The following is a 19,634-nucleotide window of genomic DNA, read 5'->3' as shown; positions in this document are numbered from 1 at the left end:
GTCAAAATCCTCTCTAATTTTTTTTAGATTCATGCTACGTAGAGTCAGCTGATTTAAATCATACGAGAGTCAACTCATGAAAACAACTTAAAGAAAAATCCAATGTATTTTTGCTTATTTCAAAAAGCAAGTCGTTAGTGTAGACTAAAGCAAGTGATGAAACTAAGACCACGTTATCAATATTTGTCCAAATACGTTAGCTATGTGATAACTTTTTGGCTGCTAGGGGCGTCGAGTATACTTGAATATCACTCTATACATCAATATGCAATCTCCATGAATTCACCCCCTTAAACAGAATTATTAAGGCAACTTAAGCCAAGGGAAGAAAAAGTTGCATACATTATGAGGGAAAATGTCAAGTAATGAAAAAATACCTTCATCTGTGATATAATCAAAAACGACATCTTTCCCAAGAAAAATGATACTAATATTACAAAGAATCTACTTAAACTAATAGGCGCGTTTTGTCACTTTGTTTTAAAGCTTTAGTCGTGAGTATATACTGAATAAAGCTTTAAAAAAGTTGGGAAACATGACTATCATCTTAAGTATATTCATTGTCTTTGTAGAATCTTTTTTCCATCGCAAGATGTAGCTTCTATACCACAGATGACGTCACTTCATTATTATTTTTTGTTATATTCCCTAAGAGCTGATTCATTCAGACGCAGTAGCCTCTCAAAAAACCTACCATGAACATATTTTGTAAGGTGGCTTCTAGTTATTCCTTAGGGTAAAAATCACTCAACCTATCATCTAAGTCAATAAGTAGAGAGAACATACTGCGTTCATTCTAAAAAGGGTTGTTTGGTGGTAAACTGGAAAGGCCTACAGGAAACACGTTCTTAATCATAACATACGATGCTCATGTTCAAACCAATTTCAAAAAGTTCTCTTCATGTTCATTAAATTTGAATGAGGGATCTCATAAATAAAAATCTGTTATGATAGCAATAGTGTTCAACTACGGCATTAGAAAAAATAATCTCTTGGGTTTCTCAGTTAAGGAGGATTCCTTGTTGGCCTATTCCTTCATATGTTACCCACTTTGGTGAATATACTTTAATTAATGCCTCAATTGAATATAAAATTGTCATGTCATTCTCATATACCTGGTGTAAAATTGATTTGACAATGTAGTGTCCCTTGGAAACTTGATTTGATTGAAACTCGCATACCTCTCTGTCATTGCAATTTATTCTTATTATCCCGTCCAATGACCTTGATTGTATCCATAAACAATTCCATTTTATCCAAGGTAATAAATTCATCTTCTAAATTGATACCCAATCCACATTTGAGCTTGACCTTGTAATATATTTGCCTGCTATATACTTCATCAAACCAATTGTGGATCATTTCTACTGCTTTTTCCTTGGCTCTTGCTTCGCTACTTTGGATGTGGATGGTGAAAGCTTTGGCTTTTGTACTACTCAAAATTTTTGCAGCCAATCTTACTCGTTGTTTCGCTCCTCCTTTGCAGTAAATGTGAAAAGATTTAAGCTTAAAAGCAATTTTTAATTCTGTGGAATCTTTCATCAATGATTCCTCAAAATCAGTCTTAAGAAGAGGGACTAATATTCCATCCTCTGCAGGAACCATAAACCTTTTGTTTAATAAATGATTCCTACAGAGCTAGAGAAGATGAGGAAAATCAGAGAAAATGTAGACAACTCTGTTGGAATCAAATATGTGGTTGAAGAAAAAGTTTCCTTTTTCAATCCCAAGTTCAGAACGAAGCATGTGGTTCCCAAAATAAAAAAAGGTTATCTTATTTGAAAACAATTGCTCTCCATTTTGATTATGATATCATCAAACAGCTTCTTGATCATACTGGTATCAAAACGGAACCATTCTTCAACTAATCCTCTGATCATAACAATCATAAATATTTTGCGTCTTCATGTCAATTTCATATTTTGTCTTAATTTGACATTCATCAGTGCATAGCACAGAAAACCTCTATTGAAATGTGTTGTTCTTGATCATTTCTTGAAGGACTTTGATATTATCACCTTGAAATCCTGGATTCATTTTAAAGTGTTGAAGCCATCTCTCTTTTTTCTTCTGTCTCAAATATTCAAAGCACGTCTTTCCATTGATCTTATTATCAAGGCAGTCACAATATCATCTTTTGAGTAATGCACCCATTTTTGATTAGAGATCAAAAATCTCTTAGCCTGAGCTGGAGTATATGTTTCATGAAGAGTCTTTTAAATTTTGGAGTGGTTCTTTTCATTTGCTTCAAGTCGATCGAGTTTTTTTGTGAGAATGACAATTTTGTTTACATAGATCTGCTTTCGTTTCCAGAAAAAGGGAATGTTCTGTCCGTATCCCAGTATCCATTTTCTTCAACTTGATTATCAATACTGCTGGGAGTTTGAGAGGGTGTTCATTCATGCAAATTTTTTGGGAACTTTTTATCAAATTGATCCTCAGGGTTAGAAACAGTGGAAGTAGGAAGTAGCATACTTGGTACTGCATCTATAGGAGTTGACTTCCTACCTTTATATTATCAACATGTCACTCATTTTGTCTTGGAGTTTAATTCGTTTTAAAAAGGTTTAAAGTTCATTTTCACATATTTATTAAGTTAAAAAGGGATATAAGTGCACAACCTTCCTCTTCTGAACCAGCATTGAACCTCAGACATCTTCATTCCACCAATAAATGGATCACTCGGAAGCTAAGACAATGATCTCATCTTCTTCTTAATAAGAGTGTTTCCAACTCTCTAATTGAGCGGAACAATTTTGCCCATAATGCACTCAACCTTTGACTATATGGCTGAAAGCAAAAGTGAAGAGATAAATACCATAAATGTAAATGATTAGCATTTCGAATGCATAGTCTTGGTTTTGACCCATGTTTGTAATGAATAACATACCAACTTAGAACGAGGCTTTTTTGTTAAGCCGTTACTGAGCTATGGCTCTATTATTAAATCTATTTGAGATTTCTGAGTTTTAATTCAGAATTAGTTGCCTTGCAGTGTTGAGTATTGATATAAGAATAGCTAATCATTATGGTTTCTTTTGTTAGGATTTATCCAATAATAGGGTTTCTCCAGCCAAATCGAAGAACCTATCTATTTTAGACTGTTTTTTGCCATCACGACTTTTTCAATTATTAGTTGAATTTTTTCCACAGTCTTTCACACCTGGTCTTGATAACATCTCAATATTTACCTTAGAATACGGGATTTGTGCAATGACAACAGTATAAATGGGGGTTTGTGAGGGTCCCTGACTGTTGTTTATGTAAGCCGTAGGGGTGTTGCTCTAAATATCTAAGGCCAGAAAATTTTCGAGTAAAATGTCGTAGAAAATTTAATTTTTTCCAGTAAATGATCTGTCGGTCGACGATTTCTCCATTCGACGTTTTGACCAATTGATATTTTGTCGTTCAACGTTTTGTCTATAGATGTTTTGACCTACTACCAAATTTTAGAGCAAAAAATTTGGCAAACTACTCAAATCTATGGTTTGAAAAATCATGTATCAAATATGCTACGTATGACGTTATACGGTTCTACAAATTTTGAAATGAACAAGCAGATTAAACGTTGTAGCGTTTCTGCAAATCCTCATTTTTTCTAGACACTATCAATTTAAGTCTTATGACAATTTATTATGACTTTATGTAGGTGTAATGTATGTAATTAGAGGAATATTATTAATGATAAATTCCAAGTATTTTTTTAGCAATGCTCTATGATTACATATATTGAGTGAACATATATTATATAAATTTTCTAAAATACTTATTTAGGAACAACGTTACACGAGTTCACTTCATTAAATAAATATAATATCTTCGAGGAATAGAAAATATTATATTATTATGATATAATATATTAGGTTGGAGAAAAAGTAATTTCATATTTTCCTCCCCCCTTTTTTAAGAAGTTTATCTTGTTCATTATTAGTCACATTGAATCATACGATAAAGTGTCTTAAAGGTGTGATTGTATAATACAAACTCTTTTTGGACAGTATTACGCTTAGCTGGTTTACTTCTGAACTATCCTTCGTCAAGTATGAAGGTGTCAAAGGAATAAATTCGACATATTTTACATTTTTACTTCCTGAAAGACAAACACATGTGGAAAGAGACCAATAAATTTTGCAATGTATATGTGGCCTGCCTTGGTGCATGGGAAACAACGAGACATCCTCAAAACAACATCCAGCCGCACATATCTTTGATAACGCGCCTGAAGCTCTGGGAGCTCGAATGGGAAGTTCTTGTACATACATCCACCCTACATTCTGGACCTGGTACCAAGTGACCACCACCTGTTCTTGTCTATGACCAACATGCTTTGGGGTACAAATTTGGGTTCAATAGAGGCCTGTGAAAATTGATTATCAGAGTTTTTTGGCAATAGGGACAAGGGCTTCAACGAAAAGGCCTTATAAAGTTGGATTCTTGTTGGCAACAATCGAACAGAACAGAACTTGGATTAAATCAAATGATTGAAACACTCTTATAAAGCATTGAAATGAAGCAACTAATTCAAAATTAATTACTTATTGCCCAACCTATTATATACAGAAGAGGAAATAAGTATTTGATCGCTTTTCAATTTTGTAAGTTTGTCTACCGATAAAGAAAAGTACATTCTGTAATTTTAATAGTAGGTTTATCTTAACAATGAAAAAAAATTAAATATATTATAGGGATATCTATATATACCTATGTTATACTAGTGGTTCCGAAACTTTTTTGAGTACCCCTTAGAATATCTGGCTAGACAAAGTGCCACCTATACTCCTCTTATAGAGAGATAAATATAAAAAATTTTGGGTGTTTTTTGTTCAAATAAATTACTCTAAGGCCATACCAGCCCTATAAAGTTTATCCCAGAGGCAAAAAATACAAGTTTTGGGAAGATATTGATCAAAAGTAAAGATTTTAACTCTACATACATGAGTGATCTTATCTTATAGTACACATTGTATTATTTTCATTTTTCAAGAGTAATTCATTTTATAAATTCATCTTCAAATAGTGCTTAACACAACTTTGATTCAATATGTGAGCCTTCAGCTCTAACTATTGCCTCAAAACAAGGCCTAAGTTCCTTGCAGACATTGCCTATGTAGTCAATGTATCTTGAGTGAAAAAAAAAATTGTTCTCGAATTTTTCTCTGGTCCGAGGTAGAACTTTCTTATCCAGAAGTTTGATATAAGCATCTTAATTGTACCACTCCTTCATTGCCAAAAAAAGATAGGCAGACTTCCCCTGTGTTGGCCAGTATATTTTTTGTTCAGACCCATGTCTCACTGAAGCCGAGACATTGTCTGGATGTTCGATTGTGATGTATGTATGCTGTTCTTCTTGTTCACAGTGACATCAACGGTCGATAAAAGTAACTAGAAAGGAACTAAACTGTAGCGAATTTTTGTTGGCCTTGAGAAAATTTAGGATATTCTTTGCTCTTTCAAACCATCTCAGCTTGCTCTTTTCAGGGATAAGATGTTCGCCTCAGTGATTTTGCATCAATGTCATTCCAGATTGAATATAATAAAATGCGTACCACTAGATAATATCAAATCAGTATATTAAAAAATGGAGAAATACAACCAAGAAATAATCGAATACATTTTAATTATAAAATTACTTGGAATAATTTATTATCGATTAGTTCTCTTTTTTTGCAGTAAATGAAGTCAAAATTGAGACTCAGAAACAAATATTATTACAGAATGTGGGTGGGCAATTAGGTTTATAAACATATCAAGGTCTTAATATGACGGATGTGTACTGTGCATTGAGTAAAGTAGGTTTATTTTAAGTTTAATTTTTGACTCAGCAACTCGAAGATCATCCTTTACATTAAGCCGCAATCTGTATTTTTAAAATTTTTAGTTAATACAGAAAAAGTCGTCTCACATAAATAAGTTGAGGAAAATGGTATGAGTAAATCAAAGGCTTTGTCAATTGTTTTAGAATCAAAATCTGTTTTTATTAATTGGTCAGATGAAAGTTTAATAAGCCCATCTTTCATTTATGACGACAGATGATTGATTAGCTATTGTGGTAAAAGGAGCATATCCAGTTATGTTTTTGTGGATCACTATTTTCTGGGAAATACTTTTTCAAATGATCCAGAAAATGAGTACTAGAATTACGTTTAAATGCCACTCAAAGTAATATGAATGTAAACTATATATTCTTCTTTTTTGGAAATCATGTCGCAACCCCTACTTTGGGAACCCCTGTATTATATTATAATTGATATGTCAGAATTATTTAGTCAAGAGTTCCTAATCCTGTCCAATTCCTAAGATTCTTATTGTATTTTTTAATCAAGTTTTTTTAGATTCATTTATTTCATGTTAAGATTGATGAGTATAAAAGTCCAAAGATATATCTAAATAAATATTTTTTAACAATAGTTTTTATCATTGAAAACTCTTAACTGGAATACATGAAAAATGCTATGCTTCAACAAGAAGAGTGAGGATATTAACGGATTTATATTGAAGTTGACCTAATGAATATTTTTAAGAAATCAATTTTTTTTTTTTTTTGAGAAAAATTTCAAAATCCATAGATAAGTACAGAAAGTTATATTTTTGGAAAAAAAATTAAAAAAAATTGAAATTAAATTTCTTGAAAGTTTCAAATTTCAAAAATTAAATTTTATAGTAAAAAGAAAAAATTAAATAATTTGGGGGCGCCCTGCTTTTGTAAATTTTTGAAAAATAATTTTTCTTAGATTTATTCGTTTTAAGAGCAATGGAATAAAGCGGTCTGGGTTCCGGAAAAAAGTATATGGGTATGTACTTTCTGGAGATTACATCTTATAAAGTATAAATCATCCAGTGTCTGAAGAGAGTAGATTCCATTGAAGTAAATGCCCTTCATGGATGTACTTATTAGAGTAAAAAGAGATATTGGGCCTTGTGACAAACTGATTGTGGACTTTGAGGATTGGTCATGCCAGTTTTACAAATGAACATTAAAATAAATTTTGGCATAATAATATTTGTTGCAAACTTCATTGAGTTGACTTTAAAGTATAAAGAAAAGGATATGAAACAAATTTTCTCGTATACAAATTTATTTTTACTAAAACTTGTTCCCTTCCTTAATGGTTACAATTTTAATTAATTTTCAAAATTCAACAACTAAACTTGAGTTAAATATGTGTGCTTTAAAGAATTAAAATCTAATTAATTGCTACACAACTAGGTAATTTAAACTTGCCACTTGAACGTATAAACGTCCGAGACTTTAGTAATTCACAATTTAACTATTAAAAATCTGTATTTTTCAGTATTTGCGTACTTTTTTTTTTTTTTTTTTGAATGATTAGAATGAAATATGTTTAGAATGAAGCTGAGTTTTGTAAGTTCCATGCTGCATCTTAAACGAAAGGAAAAGGGAAGCTTTACCATGTCTGCCTTGTAACACTTTTGCCTTCTTATGTTTTCGCCTTGATACGTTTTCACCTTGTGACATATTCACCTTCTTCTTTGTTTTTCTTGTGATATATTCACTTTCTTCCGTTTTTTTGCCTTGCAATTGGAATTTCTACCTCGAGGATTACGAGTTTACGACGTGTAAAAGTATTTTTTTTTTTGAGGATAATTATTTTTGTGTAATAATTTGTCAGTTCTTTGATTGTTTTTTCTTTAACTTATATCATTTGAATTTTTGTCTCTTATTGATTAATATAGTTTTATCAAAACTTACTCATTGAGGATAAATTTTAGAGCTCATTAAAAAGTTGCAACAAGTACTTCAAATTTCTAGATCCGCTATCTATAATATAAACTTTATTACGATATCGGAGTTTACTTTAATAGGTATGATTATGAAAAGTCTATATATTAACCATTAAAAAATATGTTAATTCTATTTTTCCTAGTGTTTTTCTAAAAATTCCATATTTTTTAAATATTGGGACCACCCCTGGCTAAAGCGAAAGTTGTAATATTATGTTTGTGGAATTAAAAAGAAAATTTGTAGAAAACCTATTGTCTTATTTAACTTCTTAATATATTCCAACAATAGCAAAAACAGCAAGTATGAAAGTATGTTATTTAAGATTTGTTGCATCTAAGTAAAACCAACTTCTGCGTCACCTACTCACAGGTACTCACAGGTCTCCTACTTCTGCGTCACCAAAAACAAAAGTACGGAATGGTCCATTAAAATCTAAACTCTTTCAATTTAAATTTCAACAAAATTAATAGATGTGTGTCTAAATACACTTAATCCTTAATGTAGCCCACCTTATCGACAATGATGGCTTCCAGGCAGCGGAGGACGGCCTGGTACCCGTTGCAGATATAGTCATCTGTCATGGCGTCCCGTCGCTGACTGACTGTGCCCTTGAAAGGCCTTGGTGTTTGGAACCCGGCCACTACAGGCTTTCCCTTCGACATGCATCCAAAAGGTGTAGTCGAGGGGGCTGGCATCAAGGCTATAAAGGTGACAAAAAAGAGTCATGGAACGATGGAGATTCTTTCATTACTGGTATCAAAAGTGGCCTCTCCACCCTCACAAGACTCTTTCCATCTTTATTTTTGATAGCTCTCTGGATAGTCTGGTGTGAAACTCGAGATCTATTGTATGGCTCTCAGGGACTTGAGGGGATTGGCCTGGGCTGTTATCTTTAACACTTCCAGGTCCTATTTTCCCGGGAGCCTTTCTTCCTCTCTAATGTTTCAGATTTGCTAACAGCGTAGACGGTGGTCCTGGAGAGGCCCAACTGCTTGGAGTGTGCGAGGGGAAATTTGTCGATCACGTTCAAGTGTTATCTTCTCTACAAAGTGCGTCAGGGAAATTTTTCTACCATCAAGAAGTAAGAACAAAACCTTAATTACTTTTCATTAGAAAAGTATATTGAAAAATGGTATTAGCAAAACGTCTAGCAATCAATTCTGACAATAATTATTCAATATATCCGCCTCCAGCCTCTATCACAGCTTACACAATAGGTCGGAACTTGACGCAGGCGGACATCGATCGGCAGACATGTTGGCCCATTGTTTCTTAATGCTTGCCTTGAGCTCTTGCACATTTCTGTGTGAAATCTTCCCAACATTGCTCTCTATGAGGCTCCACACACTGAAGTTGAGTCAATTGAGATCAGGACTGGAAGAGGGTCAGAAGATCTTGTCACAAAATTCAGCAAAGTGCTCCTTGCAGAAGTTCTGCGTCTTCAAGGCCGTATGGCTAGGAGCACCGTCTTGGGGCCACCCACAGTTATTCTCAGGAAAGTTAGCCTTCAGTCAGGGCAAGATTTTCTACCTCAGGACCTTATCCTATGCTTAAGCTCCGATTGTCTCTTTGGGGTTGAAGAAAAAGGTATCCATTTTCTTCCCATTGGAGGCCACGATTCCCAAACACATTGTTTGGGCCAGATGTTTTGTTTTGAAGTTGCCCCGGACTTCCTCAGGTGATGCACCTATAAATCTGTCGTTTCTGCGGTACAAAACCTGTTGACGGATGACTCTTCAAGTAATTAAGGACTTTTTTGCATCTCTCAAGGCTTAAGGCCTTCATTCAACCGGTGAGGAGATGTCCTGGAGTCAACAAAAAAATTATGTTTAATCAACCAGAAAATTTCCTTGTCGCACTCTGTACTTGTACGTAAGCTAGAGAGTTAAAGTTTGTTTTGCTTTGTAAGTAATTGTTTATGCTTTAATATTAATTATTTTCTATCACTCTACAATAATTAATTATTTTAAATTTCAATGGCCACCCGGTATTACAACTGTCCTCGGTCTCCACTAAATATCAAAATATTGATTAGACCTTGCATAATGATTTGATACTAGTATATGTAGGATGTCAATATTCAATCGATGTCATTAGTAATCTACATAAAGGAAAATAAGAAGAGAACCCTCAATTAATGTAATCCTCTTATACGTAAGTTTCTTCGAAATTTAAAAAGCATCGATTTCCGTTGGTAAGAAATAGAGTCATTTACATCATATCTGCTTTGGAAGAAACATCAAAATGATGTATATATTTATGGTATTCAGTTTATTTGCTCTAAGAAATAGCCTGGCACAAACATCCTCCTCCCATCAAATCGATGAGTTTATTCATTCTCTTGAGAATGAATGGAATTTACTCAATATTCTTCTTAATAGGGAGCATGAAGAATGGAAAAACAAAAATTCCCGGATTTTGAAAGGTAATATTTTTAACCATAGTAATTAGTTCTTTATTGTTTTTTAGAGTCCTTTCTTTGGGAGTGACTTAGATGCAAGCTATAATGATTTTTCACAAAGATGAGTCTGCATTAGATTTTTATTATTCAACTAATACGTATATTCTGTTTATTTTAATAAAATATTATGATTAAAAATGACTGCAAAAAATTCCCTGTCAATGTTTAATAATATTATAAATTCTATTTGAAAGGCCACATTGCCCCCAAATAAGCTTTAAATTATTGTAAACATTATTAGATACATTAGATTTTCTTCATAAATTTGAATAAAAAGGCCTTAAATGAGCAAAATCAGTTCATTAAATATTTCCTTGTATGTATTTATGAAGTAAAAATTGAATAGGGGAATTCTTATATTTCTGATATCTATTCAAAATCGTGTTCTTGTCCACACATGTTCATAAGCGTACATACACAAGGAATTTAAAGTTTATAGTAAATCTTATATTTACATTTGAACTTCTCATTATAAGAAGTCGAATCTGATTTCCAATCCCTTACTGTAGGTTTCACACTAAATATAATTTATATATTGGTAAACCTGAACGAAGAATAAATTCTTATAAAATAATACAAAAGAAAAAGGATGATTGACCTTTCATTTTAAAAGGTAATATAGTTTTTTTTAAACGAATTTGGAAGCTTAGTCTTTTCTAAAGAAGTTTACTCGGTCAATATGATTAAAAATTGAATTAAAAAGTCTGCTCGAAAATACTCTACTTTCTTGTACTAAAAAAAAACAAACAAAAAAAAAACAGCCATTGACGCTAAAACCGGGCCTGTACATAACATTTTGAATACAATACCATGTTTTTTGTATTATATCAAAATATGTAATAATATTGATCATCATTGTTTGTGTGTATTTGATGTGACGTCAGCATTGTCGATGTCAGTCATCTTGAGGGTCATAAAGACCAAGTTTTTTTTAAGAATACAACCTTTTATATTAAGGACAAAAAGATATATGTACCACCGTATACCGGCTGGTTCAGTTAAATACGAATATTTACTAGTTCAAAAATTAATGAATGTTGAGTGATTGAAATTAATTCATATTTCGACATATTAAAACATAAACAATTAGTTACTGAACAAAATAAATCAGAACTCTTTAGATAACGTAAAAATAGATAAAATTCCACTTGAATATGATCTACGAATTTCCATTTGCGTAGATCAAGCTGTTGGGGGTCTCTGAGACCATCATCTATGCCGTCAGCAAGTCCGAAAAGTTGGAAAGGCAGAACGGCTTTGTTAGATAGGGCAAATTGGATCCAATGTAGTTAAAGAAAATTGCCCAGGCGGAAAGAGCTTTGTTATGGTGGAGAGGCCACTTTTGATACGAGCAATGAAAGAAAAATACCTCTGAACAATAATAGGGCCGAATTACTATCATTCCAGATATTTCAGAATTCAGACCACTGAGAGAAAAACTTAAATCCGTTTTGGATTCTGTACTGAAAGATACATTCAATTATGGGCTTCAATTCATTTGTACAAAATTTATAGGTCTGATTCTTCTCTGGTGTAATAAATGAAAGCACCATATACTTTTTAAGAAAATATATCCTCACGATAATTTTCGCATCTCAACTAATAAGTAATTTAATTAAACACCCCAAAATATAATTTAAAAAATAGAAATGCGAAAATTATTAATACATAGTTACATTATATATTGATTCAACTTCGACGAATCAAGGTATACTTAATTATGTTATTAAATTTGCTTCCCATGAAATGCAAGGTAATATAAAAATTTTCTACGTGACGTTAGTATCATTGATGTCGCCATTTTTGGGCATAAGCAACCAAATTCTACTCCAGTAAAAACCCTTATTTAATTGATATTAAAAAAGTTGTGAATTGTTGGATGTCAATATAGGACCAACAAATAAAAGGACCCTTAACCCTTACCATCTATCCAAAATGTATCTTTCTATTCTCTAGTTTTATTATATACCTTACCTTATAATATATTGGAAATACAAATAAGTTGTTACATTGTTATACAATCTTATTTTCATATTGTAGATCAAAATTAAAATTTACATTAGAAAAATAAGACATTTTTCTCATATTATCCTACTTTTTTCCATCCCCAATCGATTCCAAAAAATGTAGAAATGTGGCCATTTCATAGTGAGAGTAAGTATATATTACTCTGATTTAATTCAAATACCACTGTTTATGATTGACATCAAATAGTATTCAATGCAGGTGTTAAGTCTTTTTTATTCTTAAAACCATCTAATAACTTCAAATTAATAATAATATAAGATTTAAATTCCCAAGATGGTGCTTTGTTCCCATTTTTCCTAACTTTTATGATGACAGTAAAAACAATTTTGGAACATCTAAGAAATAGTACATCATTTTAAAAATATTAGATTAAGATTCATTGCTTCTATAAGAAGGATAAATTATTAGTTTTATTTTCTTGGTAATCCGATACTTCTAAGAACTTTGTGCTTTCTACTCTACAAAGTTAATTTTCTATAAAATAAATTGATTTTCAAATATAGCAAACCATTTTAGAACAAGCAATCAAAACACGACCACAGTTCTTAAAATATCAAATATAGCACATGGGCGGAAAAGTACCAGGCTTCATGCAAAGGTGGTGCTTTTTTTCATTTCAGTTAGTAGTAACCTTCAAACGACAGCTGTTCCTTAGTTTGTGTGTTATTGTACCAAGTGTGACGCACTTTTTGTTATCTCCAAAACAATGGATAAAAAACAATTTCTTGTTTTAATTATACAATTGATGTAAAAATGTCTTGAAAAGTGTTATGGGGACTCTGCTCCCCTAGAAACAACAATTAAACCTTGGTTTTCTGACTTCAAACGTGTTTGTAGAGGCACCAATGATGCAGAACGCAGGGGACGTCTAAATGAGACAGTAACAAAAGAAAATACTGGGAAAAAAATCGTTTTGAATGTTCGAAAAGTGCAATTGCAAGAGTTGAAAAAACGTGTTGCGTTTATATTGCATAAACATTTTTCCATGATAAAGTTTGTTTCAAAGTGGGTACCGTGTTTGCTCACTGTTGACCCCCAAAAAAAACCCTAAAAAACGTGCTTATGATTCTGAGCAGTGTTTGACGATGTTTAAACGTATCAAACCGGAATTCTTGCGCAGGTCTGTGATAATGAATAAAATATGTATAGATCCATCACTTCACTTTGGAATCGAAACGATTATCATCTTAGTAGACAGGAACTGTTGAACCTCGTCCAAAGTCTCCGAAGGTATAACAATCAGCTGGAAGGGTTATGACCTCTGTATTTTTGGAATGTGCATATTCATAGACTTCCTTGAGAAGGGAAATATCATCAGCAGTGAATATTATAAAACTTTATAACAGTGCTTGAAGTACCACATAATGGGGAAATAGCTCCATTGGAAGAAAAATAAAGTGCTGTTTCCAAATAATATATATATGAATACTAGAATAGCATCTTTTTTACTCAAAATACTCTTATGAGAGTCTAAATAAAACTAAAATTCCTTACCAAAACGTTAGATGGATCGTTATATTTTTTGTCAGTAACACATTCAACATCCAAATAAACGGAAATAATTAAGTATTTTTTATAATCTTAATAAATTGGGTTTTTATTTTTATAATGATTGATTGTTTGGACCCCAAGATGACCACCATAAATAATGCTGAAGTCAAATGAAACCACTCTATACTAAAACCCTGACTAAACAGTCTATCCTTGTACATTTTTATCAAACGTTTATTTCATTTTATTTAGAATTTTATGAAAGTTTATATAATTGTAAATAATATTTAAGTAATATTATAACCCAGTAAATGATATACTTAAATTTGTAATATGCATACACACCACTATCTTATAGACATATTTTGGTCCGTTAGAAGCATTGAATTCAACATTCTAGGAGAATGTGAGGTACACATGAATGTTTTAAGCTTTTTCTGATTTATTACACGTGATTTGGGCCCGACATGGCCTTTCAAATATAATTTATTAATTTAATCATTCTTTCATCGTAACAATAATGTAGTCCACTTTTAGCAAAATTTGAGGAGGGGCATTCAGAGGATTAATCAGAACACTTTTGTGATTAAATCCTGACGATAATTCGTGGAAAAATATAAATGTTATGTATCTAATATAAACAAATATATATACTTATTCAAATCAAATCTTAGTACATATGTATATAAACCCATATAACTAGCCCCAACATTCTTTTAAATAAAAATAAATTTCCAGATTCCGTCAATCAACAAAACCAAATAACAGAAGAAGATATGAAACGTATCAACTTGTGGAACTTATTGGCAAATACTAGAAGTAATGGAGACGTATCCTCAGAATCAATAGAAAATAATTGGGTTTAATGAAAAAGTAATTAAAATCAAGTGGTTATTTATTAATTAAGTACTTCATTCGTTCTTAGACTACTTATTTAAGGAATAATAGTGCAGTAATCAGCTTTTGTAGTTAAAACTCAGGGGTACATTCCATAAGTTTTCACCCTTATCATAATTTATCTTTCTATCTCAAATCGGAGGATGTGATAGCGGATAGTTGAAATTTAATTTAAATACAATTATAATATTCTCCCCGCACTATTTTGAATGAAGAAAGTTACCTCTACATATTATTATTTAATTTACTCACACCAAAATCATAACTGACAAACAGCCTCCATGAACTCCCTTTGTTAATTAAATTAAAAATTTGAGTTCTACGAAAGGAATAAAAAATTACTTATGTCATGAGGCAAAATGAAAAAGTCATCCATGGTTTCTCAGAAGTGACATGCTTGCTGGAAGGGATGGAGGGTTGTGAAAGTTTCACGCATCAAATTAATCTACTCAAGGTAACTGGATCCCTGCTCGTCACTTGGTTTATAGCTTTAGCTCAACCAACACATCGGTGAGCATATTAAATAGCCTGGTTTTAGTTAATTTTTGATTACAGGATAATAATCGAATGAAATTGTCAAAAATTACCCTTAATATAAATGCTAATAATACTAAAAGCGTTTATATATATTTCTAAATAAATATTCCTATAGAGCGTAAAGGAAAATTTTTCAAGGACATAAAAATTAGGGTTGAGAATGGATCCAAGTTCGGGTTTTACCTGGTTCGCTCTTAAGTATTTTTAAAAACAGGGATCGAAATTTTGGTCAAAACATTGATTTCAGATCAAGGAATATCATTTTCGGTCTCACTCATTGAATTGATTTTCTCCTTTTTCCAGCTATACAAATTTTACACATAATAAACAGCTTCAACCTAATATGACAAAGTGTATTTATGTTTATAATTTAGAAACACGTCATCAATTTCATGTATTAAACCCGATTTTTTCTTTACCAATCTAGAAAACTGAACTTTTTTTGAAGATCAAATTAGTTCAGTTGAGTGTTGAAACGCAACTGATAGGAGAATCCCTCTCGCTCGATGTTGCTTTTGAGAATTCATGGATGACGTCTGGAGGATTTTTTAAAAAAATCCTTAGCCATTAAAAAAAATCATCTTATGAAAAAAAAATTCAAAATTAAATTTCAATAATCCAAAGCTATTCACAGGAATTGACACAATTTATTTTAGTGAATCAAATGAGCTGATCAAAATACCATTCAAATACCGACAGAACTGGTTTACATGAACAACGTTTGTATATACAAATACTGATTTTTTTTTTGCAGAGTTATTCATGAATCTGCCTGAAGTTGAAGCCTCTCCATCTTTGAAGTTTTTTCATTTTCCCGTGCAACACGTCTCATCATTTCTTATTAATAGATTTGTAAATATGTTTTTTGTTATGTTAATATTTATTTAAACGCTTCTACTTTTTTTTTTATCAACGTATTTTTGATTTAAAAAAAATCTACTTTCAATTTGTCTTTCTATTGTTTTTAGGATCGAAATATTATGTTAACACTTTTTCTATTTTTAATAAATTTACCTAGAGATATTCTTGACAAAAATATATTTATTAATATCTCAGTATTTATCAGAAAAAAATAAAGTCTTGTGAGTACATATGTTATGAAAAAGGGAGATGGAAGATGCCTTATTTTAACAAAAATATCCATTTTAATGTGTTGGTGGCTAAACACTCTGGGGAAGTACTTACGTTAGAATGGAAGGGAAGTAACGAATAATAAATGAGGATACCGTTAATAACAATGAATATTAGTAAATATACTCGTATATTAATTTATCTAAATATTGAAAGTATAAATTCAAATGCACAATCGAGATGGTTGTAAGCAATCTCTATACTGTATGCATAATAATGGCTTGTGAATAAATTAGAAAGCCTCTTGCGCTATAACATTTGACTACATTATTATGAAATTTTCAAAAAGGCTTTCTGATATATTTCATGATATTACGTATTATTATTCAATAATCAGAAGTGCCATGTCTTTTTTTTTATCAAGGATGTACAAATTTAAAAAAAATATATATATGCATGGATTTGTACCAGAGACATATTTGGTGAAATATCCAAAAAATTTGTGCTCATGTGAATACTGTCATCAAAGTTAAAAATAAATTTGAATCTACTAGAACCTTTAAAACAGACAGGAGTAGTGCCCGTATCGAGGCCAAGATTAAAGATTTAAACTCTATTATGCAATCTAATCCTTCAACTTACTTAAGAAAGCTTGCGAGAGACAATAACATCGCTGAGAAGACTATAAGAAAGATTTGCGTATAAAAAGACTGGGGAAGTGCGGAATCCAAATGTTAATTACCTTACAATAATAGAAACGAGTTGAAAGGTGCCAGAATATTTTTCACTTTCTCAAAAATCAGCAAACACCAAAGATTATGGTATTTAGTGATCATAAGATGTTTGTCGTTCGATTTTCATACGGAAAGGTACCTATACACTTTGACCAAGAGTGCTCCACCAGAGTTAAGGTATTTGACAAAGTCCAAACAATCTTCCAGAGTCATGATGTTAGGTTATGATCACTCACATGGAAAGGTTTTCTCTCCCATATTTATTGAAGACCAAGTAAATGCATTCACACACAAAAAAAATATCATCATCCAAAAAGTGAGTCCATTCCTTGAGGTACCTATGGTGTAGGCAACTTTTTTTGGATGTAAGATGGTGCTCCTACAAATGCTAGCAATACAGTTCAAGCCTATTTGATGAAGAAACTGGTCAACGGGATTTTGGTTGAATGAGTTTTTGCCACCATGTGTCTGGATGCATTTATTGTTACAATGTCAACAGCCTAAAGCCCTCATTTGCAAAGGAATAGAATAACATGTTGGAAGAGTACATATATCCGAAAAGTATGCAAGTCATTTAGGGCTAGATTGGAGTCTTGTATTACTGCCACAGTAGGAGTTTTTGATAAATAATTGTAGATATTCAATAGATTAATAAAAAGCGTTAAAAAAAGTATTGGCTTAATTTGTCATTATTTTTTACAAGAGGTTTAAATTAGAATTTCACTTTTTACTCAAAAGACATTATGGTGCATACGGTATATGTAAACATATTTTAATTTATGATCTCCTATTTTGACTCTCATAATATATTATTCAGTATATGATTGTACTCCAATGCAATATTACTAGTAGCATTTACAAGCTCTTTACCCTGTCTGTTGCAACAATATTTTAAACTATTTTTTTATATCACCGAATAATTTGTAACTATATTGCCTTAATTAAAAATAAGTAATGCATTTAAGTTAATGAATTTTTGAAAAAAAGCAAGAATGAAATATTGTAAGATATATTGCCATTTATATATGACGTCATTTTTATAAAACTGCCACCTCCCCCACTTTTAAATTGGTTTCAGTACATCCGGTGATGCGTGGGAGCGAGGAAAATAAACAATTTATATTTCCTAATTTGGAAATCTTTATAATCTTGAGAACTGGAAATGTTTTATTCCTTAGATGAAGTGCGATTCTTTAATAGCCTCAACGATCTAATTTCTTTACTATTGGACCACTACTTCATTTTGACAATTCCAAGATGATCAAAGGAGAAAATAAATACGTCATATATTTTTTTATTCTTTTTATCTTAGTAAAGTATTCAGAAATGTAAATATATTTTTCAATTGAACCATCAAACTCCAAAATGCTTTATAGGTTTTCCAGACAATTTTGGAGGCGTATTACTTACTACCTCGATGAAGCTATCAATGTAATCTATACGCGGCTTATTTTTAAAAGATTTAGAAATAATTCCAAAGCTGCGATCGGCAGAAAACTTGTAATGATTATCTACCAAAAAATGAATCGAAAATGTATCTACATTCTTCAGCAATAACATGTAAGCTAAAGGGCCTATAATAATGAAATTCTCATTTTGACCTCTGAAAAGCATTCAAAAAATTGATGACAAGTAAAAATATTATTGAGAAAGAAATCACTGACATACAGCTGCCGCATTGAATTTCAAGTCAAGAAGGAAAGCTATAATGCATTATTTCATGATTTAAAAGTGATGCAGTACAATTATATCCTCTCTTGCAATTTCTTGTAATAAGTATAGAGAAAGTAAAAATATATTAATATTTTTTTAGACTACAATATATAACTTTAATCGCTCCGCTTTATCAATCGTGTACATATATATAGATGTCCCTGCTCCTTCCTCTTCAACAGCAAATAAATTGATTTTATATAAACATAAAATAAAATGAGTCTCTTTGAATAGATACATATGGAATGGTGGACTTAGCCTCCGAAAAGTCAATTGCTAAAAATTGCTCTTCATCCCTATTATATTTATCATAACCTACTCGAGTCTTGTGGTATTTTATTTCCATTTGAACACATTCCAAAAGTGTTTTTTAATAGAGCTATCAAGGTTTAATGTCCAATCGTCTAAAGGATTTTTTAGGATGGAATCCCTAAACAAGGAGGTCAAAGTTTTCGAATGATCGTTACATATATATGGCAAACATAACTCCACCTTCCTATAATTTCTAATGGTCTAATTTCTTTTTTGATTCTGAACGTTTATTGAGATGTTTTGTCTTTTGAAAATCTGTTTCTCTAGGAAATCAACCTTGGATCTCTGAACGGTGCAAAACTCTACATATAGCTGCCTTTGAAGCATGAACATATACCTTCTCCAAATCGTTCATGATGTTTTTCCTTTCACCATTTGGTTGATGGTGACGGTTCTAGATAACGTTAATATCTAATTTTGGTCATTTTGTTTTGCATTCCTCCTAGCATTGGAAGGTATACTATTACTACAAATTCGTTATATTCGGAAACTAATGTTTCTAATGTGCTTTGGATAACAAAAACTATTTGATGTGTCATAACTATATTTTAAACAATGAAACAATTGTACGAAAAAATGTATTTGTAGCTACTTGCAAGTAAACATGAGCCGAACATTCGTTGCATGGTGTGGTAATGGTCATAGT

The 19,634-nt window shown here is 31.7% G+C and overlaps 1 long non-coding RNA gene across 1 annotated transcript; it reads left to right on the top strand.

The window, feature by feature from the left end:
* The first annotated feature begins 8,248 nt into the window (after window positions 1–8,248).
* On the top strand, window positions 8,249–16,181 carry LOC121129294 (uncharacterized). The gene is made up of 3 exons (XR_005868405.2): window positions 8,249–10,169; window positions 14,463–14,597; window positions 15,913–16,181. It is a non-coding gene; the product is annotated as an uncharacterized lncRNA (long non-coding RNA).
* The last annotated feature ends 3,453 nt before the right edge of the window (window positions 16,182–19,634 follow it).

The sequence above is a fragment of the Lepeophtheirus salmonis genome, chromosome 14 (assembly GCF_016086655.4).
Source record: "Lepeophtheirus salmonis chromosome 14, UVic_Lsal_1.4, whole genome shotgun sequence".
NCBI lineage: Eukaryota > Metazoa > Arthropoda > Copepoda > Siphonostomatoida > Caligidae > Lepeophtheirus > Lepeophtheirus salmonis.
The sequence above is the reverse complement of the archived record's forward strand: the minus strand, read 5'-3'. Positions and strand labels throughout refer to the sequence as shown.